Raw genomic sequence first — 19125 nt, forward strand, 5'->3', positions numbered from 1 at the left:
ATCTTGCTTGTTTTCTGTAAAGGAAATTGTCAAGTAGAAGTCATTTAAGTAACGCCTTTAATGAATAGATAAACATCATCTGAAATTAGCTGAAAGAATGGGTACGTCTACCTGCTCAACAAATCCTTTACAAATAGAACAAAAGTAAACTTGAACACAGACATTTTTGCTATTGCCAGAATTTTCTAACTATGGGACCTTGATTTTTTTTTTCAGTTATTACTATTCTAGTCAAGCCAGTCTAAAGCAGACAAGAAAAAGGAACTAAAGAGAAATAAAAAGAATGGTTCCTAATGCGATTTGCATATTGTCAGTGACCATCAAAAAGGCATCATTGTCTTAAACTCTTTGGGAAGAAGCAACTCAGAATGCATATGTTTTGTTCTAAATAGTCACACATTATTTTTGTCACCTTAATATACATGTGTTGCCTATTAATTGAGGTATGATGCTCTAAATTTACAGTATTGAAGGGTAATCTGGTAACTGCCTATTATGTATGTTTCCATTCCCTTCCACTATTATCTTTCCTCTCAGTGCTTGCCTATAAGCTCAGTTCTTTCATTTGCTTCAGCCAGAGAACCCTTAATAATTTGCACATTCATTCTATTCAAATTAGAAAGCATAAAGTCACTGAACTTGAGGACAGAGCAACATACACTATCCAAAAATGAAACAGGAAAAGAATGACAAAAAAATAATAATAAATAGATGTTCAGTGACTGTGACACTATATCAAGCAGTGTAATATATGTGCAACTGAAGTGGCCAGGAAGGGCAGAAAAATATTTGAAGAAATGATGAGCAGAAATTTTCAAACTTGATGAAAGCAATAAATTCAATGATCCAAGAATCTCAACAAACCTCAAGCAAGATAAACAAAAAAGAAAATCATATCAAGACATAATACAATCAAATAGCTAAAAACTGGTGGAAAAGAAATCTTTGTAAAAAAAATTTCAGTACAAGAAGATACATGATAAACAAAAGACCAAAGATAAAAATGGCTGCATACTTTATAACAAGAACAACGAAAGCTAGAATATAATGACATCCTTAAAGTGCAGAAAGAAAAAAAAAACTGTCAACCTAGAATTCTATATCCAGTGAAAATAACCATCAGAAATTACAATGAAATAAAGACTTTCAACATGAAGTATTTCAGAATGAGGAATAAGAGCACTGAAAATGATAATTATGTGGAACATATAAAATACATAAAAAATTTTTTTAATGTTTATTTTTGAGAGAGAGAGTGAGCAGGGGAGGGGCAGGGAGAGATGGAGACACAGAATGTGAAGCAGGCTCCAGGCTTTGACCTGTCAGCACAGAGCCCAACACGGGGCTTAAACCCACACATCATGAGATCATGACCTGAGCCGAAGTCGGATGCTTAACTGACTGAGTTGCCCAGGTGCCCCTAGAATACTTTTTTTTAAATTCTAATTTCTTTAGACCATAATTGGCTGCTTATAACAAAAATAAAAATATATTGTAGGATTTATAACATATGTGGAAATAAAATGCATGTCGAAAGTAGTACAAATTTTAAAAGGATGATGTGGAAGTATATTGTTGTAAGGTTTTTACATTATGCATGAAGTAGGAAGATATGGGGGAGATATTTGAAGGTAGACTGTGACAAGTTCAAATATATTGAACAATGCCTAAAACAATCACTAAAAGCAAATAAAATGAAGAGCTGTAGCTAATGAGCAAATAATGGAGATAAAATAGAACACTTACTTGAAAATAGTCAATTCCTTGAAAAGAAAGCAAGAAAAGAGGATATAAGAATAGAGCTAAATTGACAAATGAGAAACAAATAGAAAGATGGTACATTAAAACACAACTATATCAATAATTACATTAAATGCAAATAATCTACATATTCCAAATAAAATGCAGAAATTGTATGTCTGAATTTTAAAAATCACAGATATGAAGGCAATCTGGCTATGACATCTGTCACCCTATTGATTGCAGGATTAATTCAGCTGATCTGACTGGCTGGGTGGGTGTTCCTTTTTTCTCTCACTACTTCATGTGTCCCCTTCCCAAAGCTGCAAGCTTGGTCAAAGAGGACAACCTCCCCTGACAGAGGTGAACTGCTCTTTATTCAAGAGTATACGAGTAGCTGTGCTTCCCTCTAGAACTTCCAAACAAGTGCTCAAGGTCCATTTGTAGGAGAATGTAGGTCAAGCATCCAGAATCAATTTTGGCTCAGGTAGTGATCTCATGGTTCATGGGATTGAGCCCTTTATCAGGCTCCATGCTGACAGTATGGGGCCTGCTTGGGACTCTTTCTCACCCTGTCTCCCTGACCCTCCCTTGCTGTGCACTCTCTCTCTCAAAACAAATAAATAAACTTTTTTTTAAAAAATAGCATACCTCTAAATGCCTATGCATCAAAAAAAAAAAAAAACAACATAAAGAAACCTAGAAAATATTTTTAAATAAATTAAAATTATAATACAACATATCCAAATTTGTGGGATGTGACTAAAGTAATGCATAGAGAGAAACATACAGTGACACATGCATATATTGGAAATTAAGAATAGTCAAAAATGAATTATCTAACCACCCACTATAGGAAGTTAGAAAAAGAAGAACAAATCAAACCCAAAATAAGTAAAAAGAGGAAATAATAAAAACAAATGTGAAAATCAGTAAAACAAAACAGGCAAAGAATAGAGGAAATCAATAAACCCAATATAATTTATAAAACTCTAGACTCACCGACAAAAGATACAAGTAATACAGATATTAAATAGACAATAAGAGATTATTATAAACAATTCTATGCCCATAATTTATACAACTTAAATGAAAAGCACAAACTACTTGAAAGTTAAGAACTACCAAAACTTGGGGCGCCTGGGTGGCGCAGTCGGTTAAGCGTCTGACTTCAGCCAGGTCACGATCTTGTGGTCCGTGAGTTCGAGCCCCGCATCAGGCTCTGGGCTGATGGCTCGGAGCCTGGAGCCTGTTTCCGATTCTGTGTCTCCCTCTCTCTCTGCCCCTCGCCCGTTCATGCTCTGTCTCTCTCTGTCCCAAAAATAAATAAACGTTGAAAAAAAAAAATTAAAAAAAAAAAAAACTACCAAAACGTGCACTAGAAGAAATAGAATTCTAAATAGCTCTATATCAATTAATAATTAAAACTTTCATCCAAAGAGAACTCCAGGCCCAGTATATTTTTCTGGTGAATTCTACAAAACATTTAAGAAACATACATAAATTCTATGCAAGTGCTTAAGGAAAATGAAGGAGGAAGGAACATTTTCCAACTCATTTTGTGAAACCTTTGACAACAAACACATAACAAGACAAGTCTATAGACCAATATCTCTCATCACCAGAAATACAAAAATCTTTAATAAAATATTAGCAAATGGAATCAAACAATATATAGAGTATATTACATATGTGACCAAGTTGGATTCATGCCAAGGTTGCTAGGTTGACATAGGATTCAAAAATCAATCAATGAACTTCACCATATCAATAGACTAAGAAGAAAAAAGTATGTAATCTTATCAAGAAATGTAATAAAAATATTTGACAAAATTCAACACCCATTCATAATTTAAAATAAATCTCAGGAAATGAGGAATAGAAGGAATTGCCTTAATTTGATAAAGGATGTCTTCAGAAAACCTGAATGCTTTCTGCATAGATTGCAAACAAGACAAGGATGCTCACTCTCACATATACTCAACATTGTACTGAATTTTTAACCAGAAAAATTAAAGAATTAATACATAACACTTAGAAAGGGTGGGGGCGCCTGGGTGGCTCAGTCAATTAAGAGTCTGACTCTTGATCTCAGCTCAAGTCTCGATCTCAGAGTCATGAGTTCAAGCCCTGTGTTGAGCTCCACGCTGGGCATGGGCCCTACTTAAGAAGAAAAAAAATTAGAAAGGTGAAGTAAAGCTCTCATCATTCACAGACAACACAATGGTGTATGTAGAAAACCCTAAGAAATCTACAAAAAAAGGGGCTCAAAACAATAAATCAGTTTGGTATGACTGCAGAATACAAGGTCAATACACAAAAACCAATTTATTCCTGTATACTAAAAACAAACAAATAGAACCTGAAATTTAAAATCAATGCTACATACAATAACATCAAAACCATGAAGCACTCAGAGATAAATTTAAGAAATGTGTGCAAGATCTGTACACTAAAAACTGGAAAGCAGTGCTGAGGGAATTTTTTAAATCCCTAAATAACCGAAAAGATAAACCATATTCATGTATTGGAAAGCCCAATATTATTGTAGTAGTTTGCTTGGGCTTCCATAACAAAGTGCCACCAACTGGGTGACTTACACAACAGAAATTTGTTGCCTCACAGTTCTGGGAGCTAGAAGTCTGAAATCAAGGTGTCAGTAGGGTTGGTTCCTTCCTAGGGCTATGAGGAAGGCCTCTATGCCTCTCACAGAGATTCTGGTGGTTTTCTGGTAATTTTTGGCATTCCTTGACTTTTAGAAACATCACCCCAATTTCTGCCTTCATTTTTACATGGCATTCTTCCTATATCTGTGTCTCTTTGTCCAAATTTCCATCATTTTAGAAGGATACCAGTCATATTGAATTAGGGGCCTGCCCTACTCCAGTATGGTCTCATCTTAGCTAATGAAATCTGTAATGGCCCTATTTCCAAACAAGGTCACTTTCTGAGATACTGAGAGTTAGAACTTAAACATATGAACTCAGGGGAGAAGGGACAACACAATTTAACCTATATCAAATATTAAGATAACAATTATCCCCAAATTGATCTATAGTTTCAACACAATCCAATTCAAATTCCAGCAGTCTTTTTTTAATTGACAAGCTGAATCTAAAACTAATAGGGAAATGCAAAAAACCTAGGCTATTCAAAGTATTCTGATTAGGAGATATATAATACCTGATTTCAAGACTTACTATAAAGTTACCCTAATAAAAAACACTATAGGGAAACCTACTTCCACTGGTAAAGAAAACACATAGGGACTTAAGGGTTCAAGAATGTCTGTTTCATCTGGATCCAACAAGACTTCAAGGTTCAGGATCCCTTTCTTTACCAATTAATGCCCTAATTTTCACACAAGAAATTTGGTGATACTATGAATTCAAATGTCATTGTAAGCCAGCAACCAACACAATTAAATTTCGAGTTTGATCTTCTGCCCTGAAATTATAAACAATAACAACTTTGCCTTAGGGCTCTCATCGAACTCTGGTTCTCAAACCATGACCTGGGCTGAGACTTACTGGATCCCAGCCGGACATTTTCTCCTTGTTGTCACTCAGGTGCCCTCAGAAAAATTCCATTTCACATCACAGTTCTTATAGTCATCATTTTTCCCACAATGGTCAAGTGCAGGCACTCAGGCTCTCAAGGCATGTGCTTCTATTGGCGTTCCATCACAATCACCCACAGGTGACAGCTTGATTGAGTGTAATGTCATTGCCTGCCATAGATGGCTAGCATCCCACCTCCCTTTGGCAAGGAAGGAGATCAGCATTGCACTCAAGGCATGACCAAACCAGAACCAAGATCCTATCTTTCCAGTCTATCTCCCGAGATCACTATTACCAATTCTGTATTAATCAGGGGTCCAGTCAAGAAATAGAAACCTCACAGTAATTTGAACAGGAAAAGTTTAATATAAAAACTTATTAACTAGAACTGAGAATTGCATGATGAGGCATTGACCTGGAAAATAAAGAGAACTTTAAATAATGCAGGAATAGCAGTTATAAGGAGAAGCCATTGACCCCCAGGGTCTGAGACAGAATGCCCAAAGAGGCGCCCCTGCCATGGCTGAGGTTCAGATCTTGTTGGAGAGCCACAGTTTGGGCTCATTGAATGGCAAAGAAGTCACTGTGGTGCTACACTGATGGGACTTGCTACAAATCTACCTTCTAGAGTGCCAGACAAAAATGTTCTTGGGAGAAGTGTTTCATCAGAGGCACATCAGAACTGCCCAAGGGAGATGCTAAGAGAAACTGCAGGCCACCGACTGCTGCTGGTCACTATGCAATGCAGCAGCCAGGCAGTAAAGAAGTTACAAACACTGCAGAAGCCTGCTGCTGGGAAAACCTGCTCAGGCCACAGAAATGGGGCACCTGGGAAGGCACATATGCTCCAGATGTCTGGTGCAAGAGAAGCTGAAAGACCTACAAGAGCCCAGAGAGCAAGCACAGGGGGATCAGGAAGGAAAATCCCTCCTGCCTGCAAAGTCTTTCTAGTGTTCTCTACTGATAACATGTAACATGGTGCCAGCTGACAAAGGAAAAATAAAGGGCTTATCTCCCCTTTTTTGCAATCATGCAAAGGGTGAAGTTGAAGCTGAGAGTTAGTAAACTGGTAACTGACACACTACGATTATATGATCACACAGAAAGTCAATGTGGCGATAGCATAGTAAGAAAGGACCCAAATGACATTAAATGACATCAGAGAAGTTGAGTGGGGGACCAGATCATGTAGACCCTTATGGGACACATTATTGTTATTTTAAGTGCAATATTAAGGCATTAAAGAATTTTAAGCAGGAGCATGACTTAATTTACATCTCAAGAGAATGCCTATGACTTAGTGGAGAAAGGATTTAAGGGGAAATCGTGAGAGCAAGGAGTCTAGTTAGAAGTTTAGATGATAACATGAGTATGGTTTGGATGAAAGTGGTGGCAGAAAAGATTAAAAGAAAAGGACAGATTCAACACCATTTTAAATGTTTAAAAGGCATGAGATTTTGATTGATCAGATATAGGGTTCAGGGAGATGTAAGAAAGGCGATTCTTGGGTTTCCAGTATGGATAACTAGGTCAGAAAAGGAGCCACTTTCTGAAATGGAGGAAGTATGGAAAATGAGTAGCTGAATTCTGAGATATCCCAATGGAAATAGCAAGTGGGAAAATAGATACGTAAGCTGAAAGGCATCAGATTACAAGAAGAAAATAAAATTTAGGAGACACCAGCGTAGAAATAGAACTAAATCAAGAAAATAGATGACTTTTCCTCAGAAGAAAAGATAGAGTGATTGAGTCCTGTAGCCCTGTCATATTTAGAAGTAGGGCAAGGGAGAAGTAGAAAGAAATTAATAGACATAAAAGATAAAAGGTAAAGGTCTTAAATATATCCAGTCAGATTTCCGGAAAAGAGGAATAGAGACAATGTGAGAGGGACAAAAGTGACTGTTTCATTTCCAGAACTGATGATCAACATGAGTCCTCTGATTTGGAGATCACAACAAATGCCCAGGAAATAAAAAGAAATTCTCAATGAGAAATACAATGATGACACACCAAAGACAAAAATAAATTCCTAAAAAAAACCACAGAAAAAGGACAGGCCATTATAAAGGGACAATAATTACACTGACAATGTACTTTTTAAAAGCAGCAATAGAAACTAAGAATCAGTGGACCAGTATCTTCCACGATACTGAAGGAAAATAACTATGAAGCTGCAATCGTATATTCAGCTCCTACCAAGAGTAAAATAAAGACATTTTCAAACAAGGTAAACATACATAAATATTCAAGAAAATACTGCAAAGAAAGAATAATTGAGAGTGACTAACGCTACCAGATATAAAACAGTAACTAAAACACTGAGTAATAGCACAAGATTGAAGACGCATAAATAGAGTAGAATATAGCACCAGAATTAGACCCCAAAACATAGAGAAAGGTGATTTCCCATGAAGTCAGCCATAGCATTCAGTGGTTAAAAGATACATTATTTGATGACATTGTCAAGACAACCGGACAGAAATTCTTGAAAGGAATTAAGTTGAGTGAGTGCTATTACCAAGATAACAAGGTAGGAGACTTCGGGCTATCTTTCTTCTCACAGATGCACAGAACAGACCCATGTGTGTGGATCAGTCCCCTCTGAGAGACATCCAGAAACTGAGTGACTCATATCAGGGAACTGAGACAATGCCCACATCAAAAGGGGTTGGAAAGGCTAAGAAACACTCTTGCCATAAACCCGACCTCTGGCACAAGGCCTTACAACCAGGAGGGAACTCCCAACTCAATCTTCTCCCCGAGGAGCAAAGAGCTTGGACCATACAACTAACTAGAGTCCCAACTTTTTTTTTTTAATTTTTTTTAATGTTTATTTATTTCTGAGACAGAGAGAGACAGAGCATGAGTGGGGGAGGGGCAGACAGAAAGGGAGACACAGAATCAGAAGCAGGCTCCAGGCTCTGAGCTGTCAGCACAGAGCCTGAGGCGGGGCTCGAACTCACAAACCATGAGATCATGACCTGAGCTGAAGTCGGTTGCCCAACAGACTGAGCCACCCAGGCGCCCCTAGAGTCCCAACTTTTAAGGCTGGGTACCCAAAGCCTCCAAATCATCCAGCTCTGATAGCCAGTGGGAATTGTATTCTTGAGTTTCACAGGACTGTAGCAAACAAAGAAGTACTTTTAAAATAGGTGGGTGAGGATTCCCCATGTCTATCGCCCCCCACGCCCCGCCCCCAGCTCAGTGCAAAGGAAGCAGACAAACATACCCATTTCCAGTCTGTCTCTGGAAGGAGTCTGACTACATCCTTCTCCATCTGCTGCCTGGGGATCCAGGTTCTAGTCAGCCTGCATCTGAGAGCTGACTGGGATTCTCCCAACGGCCTAAAAGAGCCAGTGGGTACTTCCCTTACCTTCTCCCTCTGGTTTGTTTCAACTATAAAACCAAGGCACCAGCTTCTCCCTGGAAGGAGGTTGTCCACACATGAGTGCTCCAATTTGTGACTTCCACCTGAGGGATGGTCCTTCAATCACCTAGTTCCGATGGCCAGTGGGGCTTGGCATTCATGAGTCCCACAGAACCATATTAAGAAGAAGCAGTTGTTAAATGGGTGTCGAGCACTTCCTGTGGCTAATCCCCACCCCCACCCCCACCCAGGCTCAGTACAGGGGAGACAGGCAAAGAGACCCATCTCTCAGTTTCTCCCTGAAAGGGATTTGATTAAATACCTTTCCAGCTGCTACCTGAGGGTCTGGCTTCTAATCAGACTGCATCTGACAGCTGACTGGGATCTTCCTGGGAAACTGAAAGAGCTGGAGGAACATTGCCTGCCACACCCCTCCCTTCTGGTTCACTCCTATAATAAAACCAACTCTCCCTGAAAGAAGCTTGTCCCACACTTTTGCCACCCTGCTATGGCTGCCACCCAAGAGACTGGCTCCCAAATCACCTAGCTCTGGGTGCTAATGGGGTTCACTATTCATGAACTCCCCAGACCATACAAAACAAAGAGGCAGTTCTATTTGGATGCACAAGCACTCCCAGTGAGTATTCCCTGTGGCTTAACACAAAGTGAATAGGCACAAACACCTAGATCCTGGGTTCTCCCTGATAAGGGTCAAACTGCATATGTACTTCCCTGACTGTCCCAGCTGCTGCCCAAAGCTCTGGCTGAAGGAGCAGATAATTAATAGTCCTCTGGGGGCTGAACCGTTGTATGTCCATTTCCCACATCTTTTGGACACTGATGGGTCTTGTCATAGTCCAATCTGCTGGGAGCCGCTAAGCCAGTAAGAACAATGATAGTGGCCTGGATAATCAAAGGTTTGAGAGTCAACCAGAAGGTCAGGTGAGGCTGATTTATGAAGTTCATCTCTTACCTCAGGCCAGTTTGTCAACACTGAAAGAGGAGTCTGTTTTATCTAATTTGCAGACACAAACACAGAGGATTATTTTTTATACTAAAGAATTTTTTTTAATGTTCATTTATTTTTGAGACAGAGTGTGAGCAGAGGAGGGGCAGAGAGAGAGCTGTCAGCACAGAGTCCGATGCGGGACTCGAACTCAGGGACATGAGATCATGACTTGAGTCAAAGCCGTATGCCCAACTGACTGAGCCACCCAGGTGCCCCACAGAGGATTTTTTTTAAATGAAGAAATAGGGGAGTTTGTTCCAAATAAAAGAACAAGATAAGCTCCCAGAAACTGACTTTAATGAAACCAAAATAAATTATTTACTCGAGTTCAAAACAGCAGTCATAAAGATGCTTACCAAGGCTAGGAGAGCAATGCATTAACAGGGTAAGAAATTGCAACATAGAGATAGAAAAATATTAAAAACTACCAAACAGAAATCATAGAACTGAAGAATATAATAACTGAACTAAAAATTTCAATAAAGGGATTCAATGGTAGACTAAATCAAATGAAAGAAAGGATCAACCAACACAAAGACAGGGCAATGGAAATCACTCAGTCAAAGGAAGAAAAAGAAAAACAATTTAAAAAAAATGGGAATAGCTTAATGCACTTATGGGACACCATTGGCTGGCTTGATCTACGCATTATAGGTGTCCCAGAAGGAGAGGAACGAGAAAAGGGCAGAAAGTTTATTGAAAGAAATAAGAGCTGAAAACTTCCCAAACCTCGGGGGGTTGGGGGCGGGGGAAGACCATCAGGTCTAAAAGACCAGAGATACCCAAATAAAGCAAATACAAAGAGATGCAAGTAAGACACATAATAATTAAATAGTCAACAGTTAAAGAATTCCCCCAGGCAAACAAAAGTTGAAGGAATTTAATACCACTAGGCTGGATTTACAGAAGATGTTAAAGGCAGTTCTCCAAGCTAAAATGAAAGGATGCTAATCAATAACAATGACAACATATGAAACTAGAAAACTTACTGGTAAAGGTAAACATATAGTTAAATTCAAAATGTGCTACTATTACAGTGGTAGTGTGTAAATCACTTATAACTCTACAGAAAGATAAAAGACAGAAGTATCAAAAATAACTATAGCTATAATAATTTGTTAATGAATATACAACATAAAAGGATGAAAATTGTGACATCAAAAACCTAAAATGTTGGAGGGTGTAAAAATGTAGATTTTCTATGTATTCAAAGTTAAGTTGTTATCAGCTTAAAATATAGTGTTATAATGATAAGAATGTTTAATGTAGGCCTCACGGTAACAATGAAACAAAAACCTATAGTAGATACATAAAGGATGGAGACAGGACTCAAAGCATACCACTACAGAATATTATCCAATCACAAAGGAAGAGAGTAAGAGAAGAAAAAGGGAACAAAGGAACAATAAAATAGTGAGAAAACAATGAACTGAATGGCAATGGTAAGTCCATACCTGTCAACAGTTACGACAAATGTAAATGGATTAAAATTCTCCAGCCAAAAGATACAGAATGGCTGCTGAATAGACTAAAACAACAAAAACAAAAAACAAAAGCAAAAACAAAACAAAACAAAAAACACAAGACCCAACTATATGTTGTCCACAAGAGACTTACTTCAGCGTTAAGAACTCACATAGATTGAAAGTTAAGGGATGGGAAAAAATATTCCATGCAAATGGGAATCAAATGGGAGCAGAGATAGCTACACTTAGACAAAGCAAACTTTAAGCCAAAAATTAATAAGATACAAAAAAATGTCATTACATAATGCTAAAGGTCATAATGTCAATTCATCAAGAAGATATAAGTGTAGGGGTGCCTGAGTAGCTCAGTCGGTTAAGCATCCAACTTGGGCCCAGGCCATGATCTCATGGTTCATGTGTTCGAGCCCCATGTCAGGCTCTGAGAGCCTGAAGCCTGCTTCAGATTCTGTGTCTCCCTCCTCTCTGCCCCTCCCCTTCTCGGGCTGTCTTCCTCTCTGTCTCATATTTTATTTATTTTATAAATGTTTAAAAAATTAAAAAAAAAGAAGATATAACTGTAAATATTTATGCACCCAGCATTGAAGCACCTAAATATATAAAGCAAATATTAACAGATTTGGAGGGAGAAATAGACAGCAATACAACATTAATATAATATGGAACATCAATACCCACTTTCAGCAATGGGTAGATCATCCAGACAGAAAATCAGTAAGGAAACATTAGACTTAAATTACATGTTCAACCAGATGGATCTAACATACAAATACAGACCATTCTATCCAACAGCAGAATACACATTCTTCTCAAGTGCACATAAAAGGTTCCCTAGGATAGATCACATGTTAGGCAACAAAACAAATTTAAGAAGATTTAAATCATATAAAGCATCTTTTCCAACCTCAATGATATGAAACTAGAAATCAATAAGAAGAGGGAAACTAGAAAACTCACAAATGCATGGAGATTAAACAACATGCTACTGAACAACTGATGGGTCAAAGAAGAAATCAAAAGGGAAATTAAAAAACATTTTGAGAAAAATGAACCAAAACTTACTGGATGCAGCAAAAGCAGTCCTAAGAGGGAAGTTTATAGTGATAAATACCCATGTTAGGAAAAAATCTCCAGTAAACAACCTAACTTTACATATACTTCAAGGAACTAAAAGAGAAGAACAAACTAAACCAAAAATGAGTAAAAGGAAGAAAATAACAAGATCAGAGTAGCAATAAATAAAATAGTAACTAGAAAGACAATAGAAAAGATTAACAAAACTAAGAGCTAGTTTTTTTTAAAGATAAAATTGACAAATCTTTAATTAGACAAAGAAATAAAAAAGAAGACAAAATCAGAAACAAAAGTGGAGACATTACAACTGGTAACACAGAAATAACTAAGAATCATAAAAAACTACTATGAACAATTATGTACCAAGAAATTGGATAACCTAGCAGAAATGGATACATTCCTAGAAACATACAGCCTACCCAGACTGAATCATGAGGAAACAAAAACTCTGAACACACCAGTTTTAAGAAAAAAGATTGAATCATTAATCAAAAACCTTCCAACAAAGACTAGAACCATATGGCTTCACTGGTGAGGTCTACCAAGCATTTAAAGAAGGATTAATACCAATCCTTTTCAAATGCTTCCAAAAATTGAAGAAGAGGGAACCCTTCCAAACTCATTTTATGAAGCCAGCATTACCCTGATACCAAAGCCAGACAAGGACAGTACAAGAAAAGAAAACTACAGGCCAATATCCCTGATGAACATAGATGCAAAAATCCTCAACACAATACGAGCAAATGAATCCAACAGTATATTAAAAGAATCATACATAATGATCAAGTAGGATTTATTCCTGTGATGCAAGGATGGTTCAACATATGCAAATTGATTAACATGATACACCACATTAACAAAATTCAGGATAAGAATCATATGATTATCTCAATAGACACAGAAAAAGCTCTTGACAAAATTCAGCATCCTTTCTTGCTAAAAACTCAACAAATTAGGTATAGATAAAATGCACCTCAACACGGTAAAAGCCATGTACAATAAGCCCACTGCTAGCATCATACTCAATGAAGAAAAGCTGAAAGTTTTCCTCAAAGATAAGGAAAAATACAAAAATGCCCATTCTACACCACTTTTATTCAATATAGTATTGGAAGTCCTAGGCAGAGAATTAGACACAAAAAAGAAATAAAACGCATCCAAATAAGTGAAAAAGTAACATTGTGTCTGTCTGCAGATGACATTTTATATATAGAAAGCCTTATGATTCCACCAAAAAAAAAAAAAAAACAAAAAACTATTAGAACTAATAAGTTCAGTAAAGTTGCAGGATTCAAAATATACAAAAATCAGTTGAATTTCTGGATACTAACAATGAATTATTGGGAAGCAAAATTAAGAAAACCATCCAGTTTACAATAGTATCAAAATGAATAAAATACTTAGGAATAAATTTAACCAGGAGGTGAATGATTTGCACACTTAAAACTATAACACATTGAATTAAAGAAAATCATCGGTGAAAGCAATTGAAGAAGATAAATTGAAAAGTATACCATGTTCATGAATTGGAAGCATTAATATTATTAAAATGCCCATACTACCCAAAGTGACCTACAGATTCAATGCAATCCTTATCAAAATTCCAATGGCATTTTTCATAGGAATAGAAAAAAATGATCCAAATATTTGTTTGGAACCACAAAAGACCCCAAACAGCTAAAGCAATATGAACCAAGGAGAGCAAAGCTGGGGGCATCACATTGTTGAACTATATTACAAAGCTATAGTAATCAAAACAGTATGGCATCAACATAATAACAGATGTGTCAATAGGACAGAATAGATAGCTCAGAAATAAATGCATACGTGTATGACCAATTAATTACCAACAAAGGCGCCATGAATACACAATAGGAAAAGGACAGTCTCCTCAATAAATAATGTTGGGAAAACTGGATATCCACATACAAAAGAGTGAAATTGGACCAGTAGCTTATACCATACACAAAAGTCAACTTACAACAGATTAAAAACTTGAACATAAGCCCTGAAACCATATAACTTTTAAAAGAAGACATAGGAAATCAAGCTCTTTGAGACCGGTCCTGGCAATGATTTTTTGGATTTGAAACAAAAGCAAAAATAAACAAGTGAGACTACATCAAACTAAAAGGCTTCTACACAGCAAAGGAAACCATTAACAGAGTGAAAAGGCAACATATGGGAGAAAATATGTGCAAACAACATACTCAATAAGGATTAATATCTAAAATGAACAAGGAACTTACACAACTCAGTAGCAAAAAAACCAAATAACCCAATTAAAAAATAGAACAAGGATCTTTTTTTTTTTTTTTCAGAGAAGACATACAAATGACCAACAGGTAAATTAAAAAGTGCTCAACATCACTAGTCATCAGGACAATGCAAATCAAAACCACAATAAAATGTCACCTCACACTTGTTAGCATGTCTATTATCAAAGGACAAGGGATCACAAATATTGGCTAGGGTGTGGAGAAAAAGGAACCCTTGTGCACTGTTGGTGGGAATGTAAACTTGTGCAGCTACTATGGAAAACACTACAGAGCCTTCTCAAAGAATTAAAAATAGAACTACCGTATGATCCAGCAATCCTACTTCTGTGTATATATGCAAAAGAAAACAAATCACTCCCTGGAGTGACCTGTTGTCCCGGGTTCATTACAGCATTATTCATGCCAGTCGAGGTATGGAAATAACCTAAGTGTCTGTGGACAGATGAATGGATAAAGAAAATATATATGCAATGGAATATTATTTAACCTCTAAAAAGAATGAAAGCCTGCCATTTGCAACAACGTGGATGAACCTGGAGGGCGCCACGCTAAGAGAAAGAAGTTCCATAGAGAAATACAAATACTATGTGATGTCATTTATATGTGGAATCTAAAAAACAGCTAACTCATAAAAACAGACAACGAATGGTATTTGCCAGGGGGTGGGAGGTGGGGGAAATGGGAGCATATTGCTAAAAGGGTACAAACTTTCAATTATAAGATGAATAAATTCTGTGGGTCTAATGTGTAGCACTGTGGCTACACTTGGAAATACAGTATTGTATAATTAAAGGTTTCTGTAAGAGGAGATTGTGAAGTGACAGATGTGTTTATTAACTTGATTGTGTAAACCCTTTTACAACATATATTTATATCAGATCACCATGTTACACACTTTAAATATGTTACAACTTTGTCAATTATACCTTAATAAAGCTATTATAGGGGTGGGGGAGAGGAGGAATTAAGTTGGATCTCTACCATTTTACACCAAAAATAAAGTCCAGAGACACGAAAGATCTAATGTAAAGTTTGAAATTTTAAAAGAACTAGAAAAAAAAAATCAACATTTTTTTAGAGCAGTGGAAATAACTCTATATAATATTATAAAGACGGATACATGTCATTATACCCTTGTCCAAACCCACAGAACGAACAACACGGTGAGCCCTCGTGCACTGTATGGACTTTGGGTGATTATGTTGCAGAAATCCATGTAGGCTCCTCCATTGCAATAATGTACCACTCTGGTGAGTGATGTCTACACTGGGGGGAGGCCACACTTCTTGGGAGCTGACAGAGAGTCTGTGGGAAATCTCTGTACCTTCCTCTCTCTCATTTTGCTGTGAACCTAAAACTGCTGCTAAAAAACTAAGCTTAAAAAAAAAAACTGGATGGGAATGCAAACTGGTGCAGCCACTCTGGAAAACAGTATACAGGTTCTTCAGGAAATGAAAAATAGAACTGCCCAGCAATTGCACTCTTACGTATTTACCGAAAAGATACAAAAATACTGATTCAAAGGGGTACGTACTATTTGTATAGCAGCATTATCAACAATAGCCAGACTATGGAGAGAGCCCAAATGCCCATCAACTGTTGAATGGATAAAGAATATATATAGAAGGTAAACACACACACACACACACACACACACACACACACACACACACTGGAATATTACTAAGCCATCAAAAAGAATGAAATCTTGTCATTTGCAATGACGTGGATGGACCTAGAATGTATAATGCTAAGCAAAAGAAGTCAAGCAGGGAAAGATAAATACTATATGATTTCACTCATATGTGGAATTTAAGAAATGAAACAGATGAACATCTGGGAGGGAGGAAAAAAAGGGAAGAGAGGGAAACAAACCACAAGATACTCTTAATGATACAGAACAAACTTTGGGTTGACAGAGGGAGTTGGGTGGGGGAATGGGCTAGCTGGGGGATGGGCATTAAGGAGGACACTTGTTGTGATGAGTACTGAGTGTTGTATGTAAGTGATGAATCACCGAATTCCACTCCTGAAACCAATATCACACAGTATGTTAACTAACGAAAATTTAAATTTTTTTTAAAAAAAAGGAAAAAACAAAAGACAAACCTGGAAACTTTTTAAAATTTCAGAATGAGAAAAGCTTTATTTAGAAGCCATCAAAGAAAAATAAGAATAAATTTGATGATGAAAAAATGGAGGGTTCTACACAGGAAAAAAAAAAAAAAAACACCCAATAAACTCCATAAACAAACAAACCCCAGGGCCGCCTGGATGGCTCAGTTGGCTAAGCATCTGACTTTGGCTCATGTCACAATCTTGCCGTTCACGAGTTTGAGCCCGCGTCAGGCTCTGTGCTGATAGCTCGGAGCCTGGAGCCTGCTTTGGATTCTGTGTCTCCCTCTCTTTCTGCCCCTCCCCTGCTCATGCTCTGTCTCTGTCTCTCAAAAATGAATAAACGTTAAAATATTTTTTTAAATTTTTTTTTCAACGTTTTTATTTATTTTTGGGACAGAGAGAGACAGAGCATGAACGGGGGAGGGGCAGAGAGAGAGGGAGACACAGACCCCGACGCGGGGCTCGAACTCACGGACCGCGAGATCGTGACCTGGCTGAAGTCGGACGCTTAACGGACTGCGCCACCCAGGCGCCCCTAAAATATTTTTTAAATAAACAAATCACCGAGGAAAAAAACCTATTTACAACACATTCACTAATGTGGAAGTCTTTGAGGAGGCCTAGAAAATGGCAGCCCTGTACCCTGCTTAACTCTGAACAAGTTGAGAAATTAGACCAAAAAAAGACCCATGAAGGCTAAAACAACAGCTATATTTCTGGGAAAGACATTTGATTGCATTAATTACATTGCGTGGTGTGAGAGCCAATGGGTGGCTAACAGGACCCCAGATCAAGACGTGTCACGGAAAGCGTAAGACACGCCTGGTACACAACAGCTGCCCCGGCTTTTTTCTGACTTTGAGCACCCCAGCTTCTTCCTACTTTAGAGACTGTGGGCTTGTTTTTCTTTCTTTTGCAGACGGCATGATCTTTTACTAGATATTCTGGGGCTGGTTCCTGGTCACTACTCAGACCTCAGCTCGAGTGTGATCTCTTCACAGAGATCCCCCTACTGACAGGAGACCACTCTTCACAATGGCAGGTTGTCTTGTTTCTTTACTTATTTATTTGAATAGCTATGTTGTGTTCATTTTCCCCCACTGAAATAGAAGCACCATTAGAACATAGTACCTGGCACACAGTAAGTACTCAGTAAATACTCGTGGAATAAGTAAGGGCTGACAGAGAATGCATCAACAGAGCCTAGAAGAGTCCGTAGCTTGGGGGAGTCAGAGAAGGCTTCCAAAAGGATGTAAAGGGATGATCTTTAAGTGGGGAACTGATAGATGAGTAGGCATTACCTAGGGTGGCCTTTGACTCAAAATTGAGAAAAAGAGGGAAAGGGATCTTCCAAAGATTGGGACTAAAAAGCTATGTTTGGAGGGGGGAAAAAATGTGAGCGGAACGCCTGGGTGGCTCAGTCGGTTGAGCGTCCGACTTCGGCTCAGGTCATGATCTCACGGTTTGCGAGTTCGGGCCCCGCATCCGGCTCCGTGCTGACAGCTCAGAGCCTGGAGCCTGCTTCAGATTCTGTGTCTCCCTCTCTCTCTAACCCCTCACACGTGCTCTGTCTCTCTCTGCCTCTCAAAAATAAAGAAAACTAATTTTTAAAAATTAAAAAAAAAAAAGAAAAGAAAAGAAACGTGAGCAAGGAAATAGCCCTTTGGTGGGTGCCTGGGTGTATAAATAGTCCAAAATGGCTAGAAGTCAGATTGAAAGGTAAAAGACAGCAATAGTCGAGGCTGGAAATCTTAGCAGAGGTCAGGACCATGGAGGGGTTTGGGGCCATATTAAGGAGTTTACGTGTTATCTTAAGGATGGTGGGAATCTTTTCAGACAGTTGAGCTTGGAAGCAAAAGATCACATTTATGTTTTGAAAAAAATCTTGTGTCCCTAAGACCTAATACAGTCTGTGGCCAACCTAATTCCTCCCCCAAACCAGTGAATGAACCGTCGGTGGAGAAGGTGTTCGCGAAGAGCGGTACCAGGCAGGAGGACCAGCAGGGGGGTGGTGACAAATGATGGTGGCTGGCTTCAGGAGGCGCCATGGATGCTTTCAGACACATGCTTGGATGGATTGCTGCATCTGTCTGCGTGGTGCAAGCTCTGCCCTGCAGGTACTTTCTTAGCCTTGCAGAGGGCACAAGGCATCATGCTCCACTTTAGACAAATGCCCAGGTTCCTTAAGGATGAGGGGCGGGAAGGTGAACAGGTTCGTTTTGGTGTCTCTTACTCTTCCCTCATTTCAAAGTTGTCTCTTTTTCAGATTTCTTTTTTTTTTTTTTTAAACGTTTTATTATTTATTTTTGAGAGAGATTGAGAGACAGAGCATGAGCCAGGGAGGGGCAGAGAGAGAGGGAGACACAGAAGCAGAAGCAGGCTCCAGGCTCCGAGTTGTCAGCACAGAGCCCGAGGCAGGGCTCGAATTCACGAGTCTCAAGATCATGGCCTGAGCCGAAGTCGGACGCTTAACCGACTGAGCCATCCAGGCACC

Source organism: Herpailurus yagouaroundi, unplaced genomic scaffold (genome assembly GCF_014898765.1).
Source record: "Herpailurus yagouaroundi ecotype Mexico unplaced genomic scaffold, PumYag 195, whole genome shotgun sequence".
In the NCBI taxonomy this organism is placed as follows: Eukaryota; Metazoa; Chordata; class Mammalia; order Carnivora; family Felidae; genus Herpailurus; species Herpailurus yagouaroundi.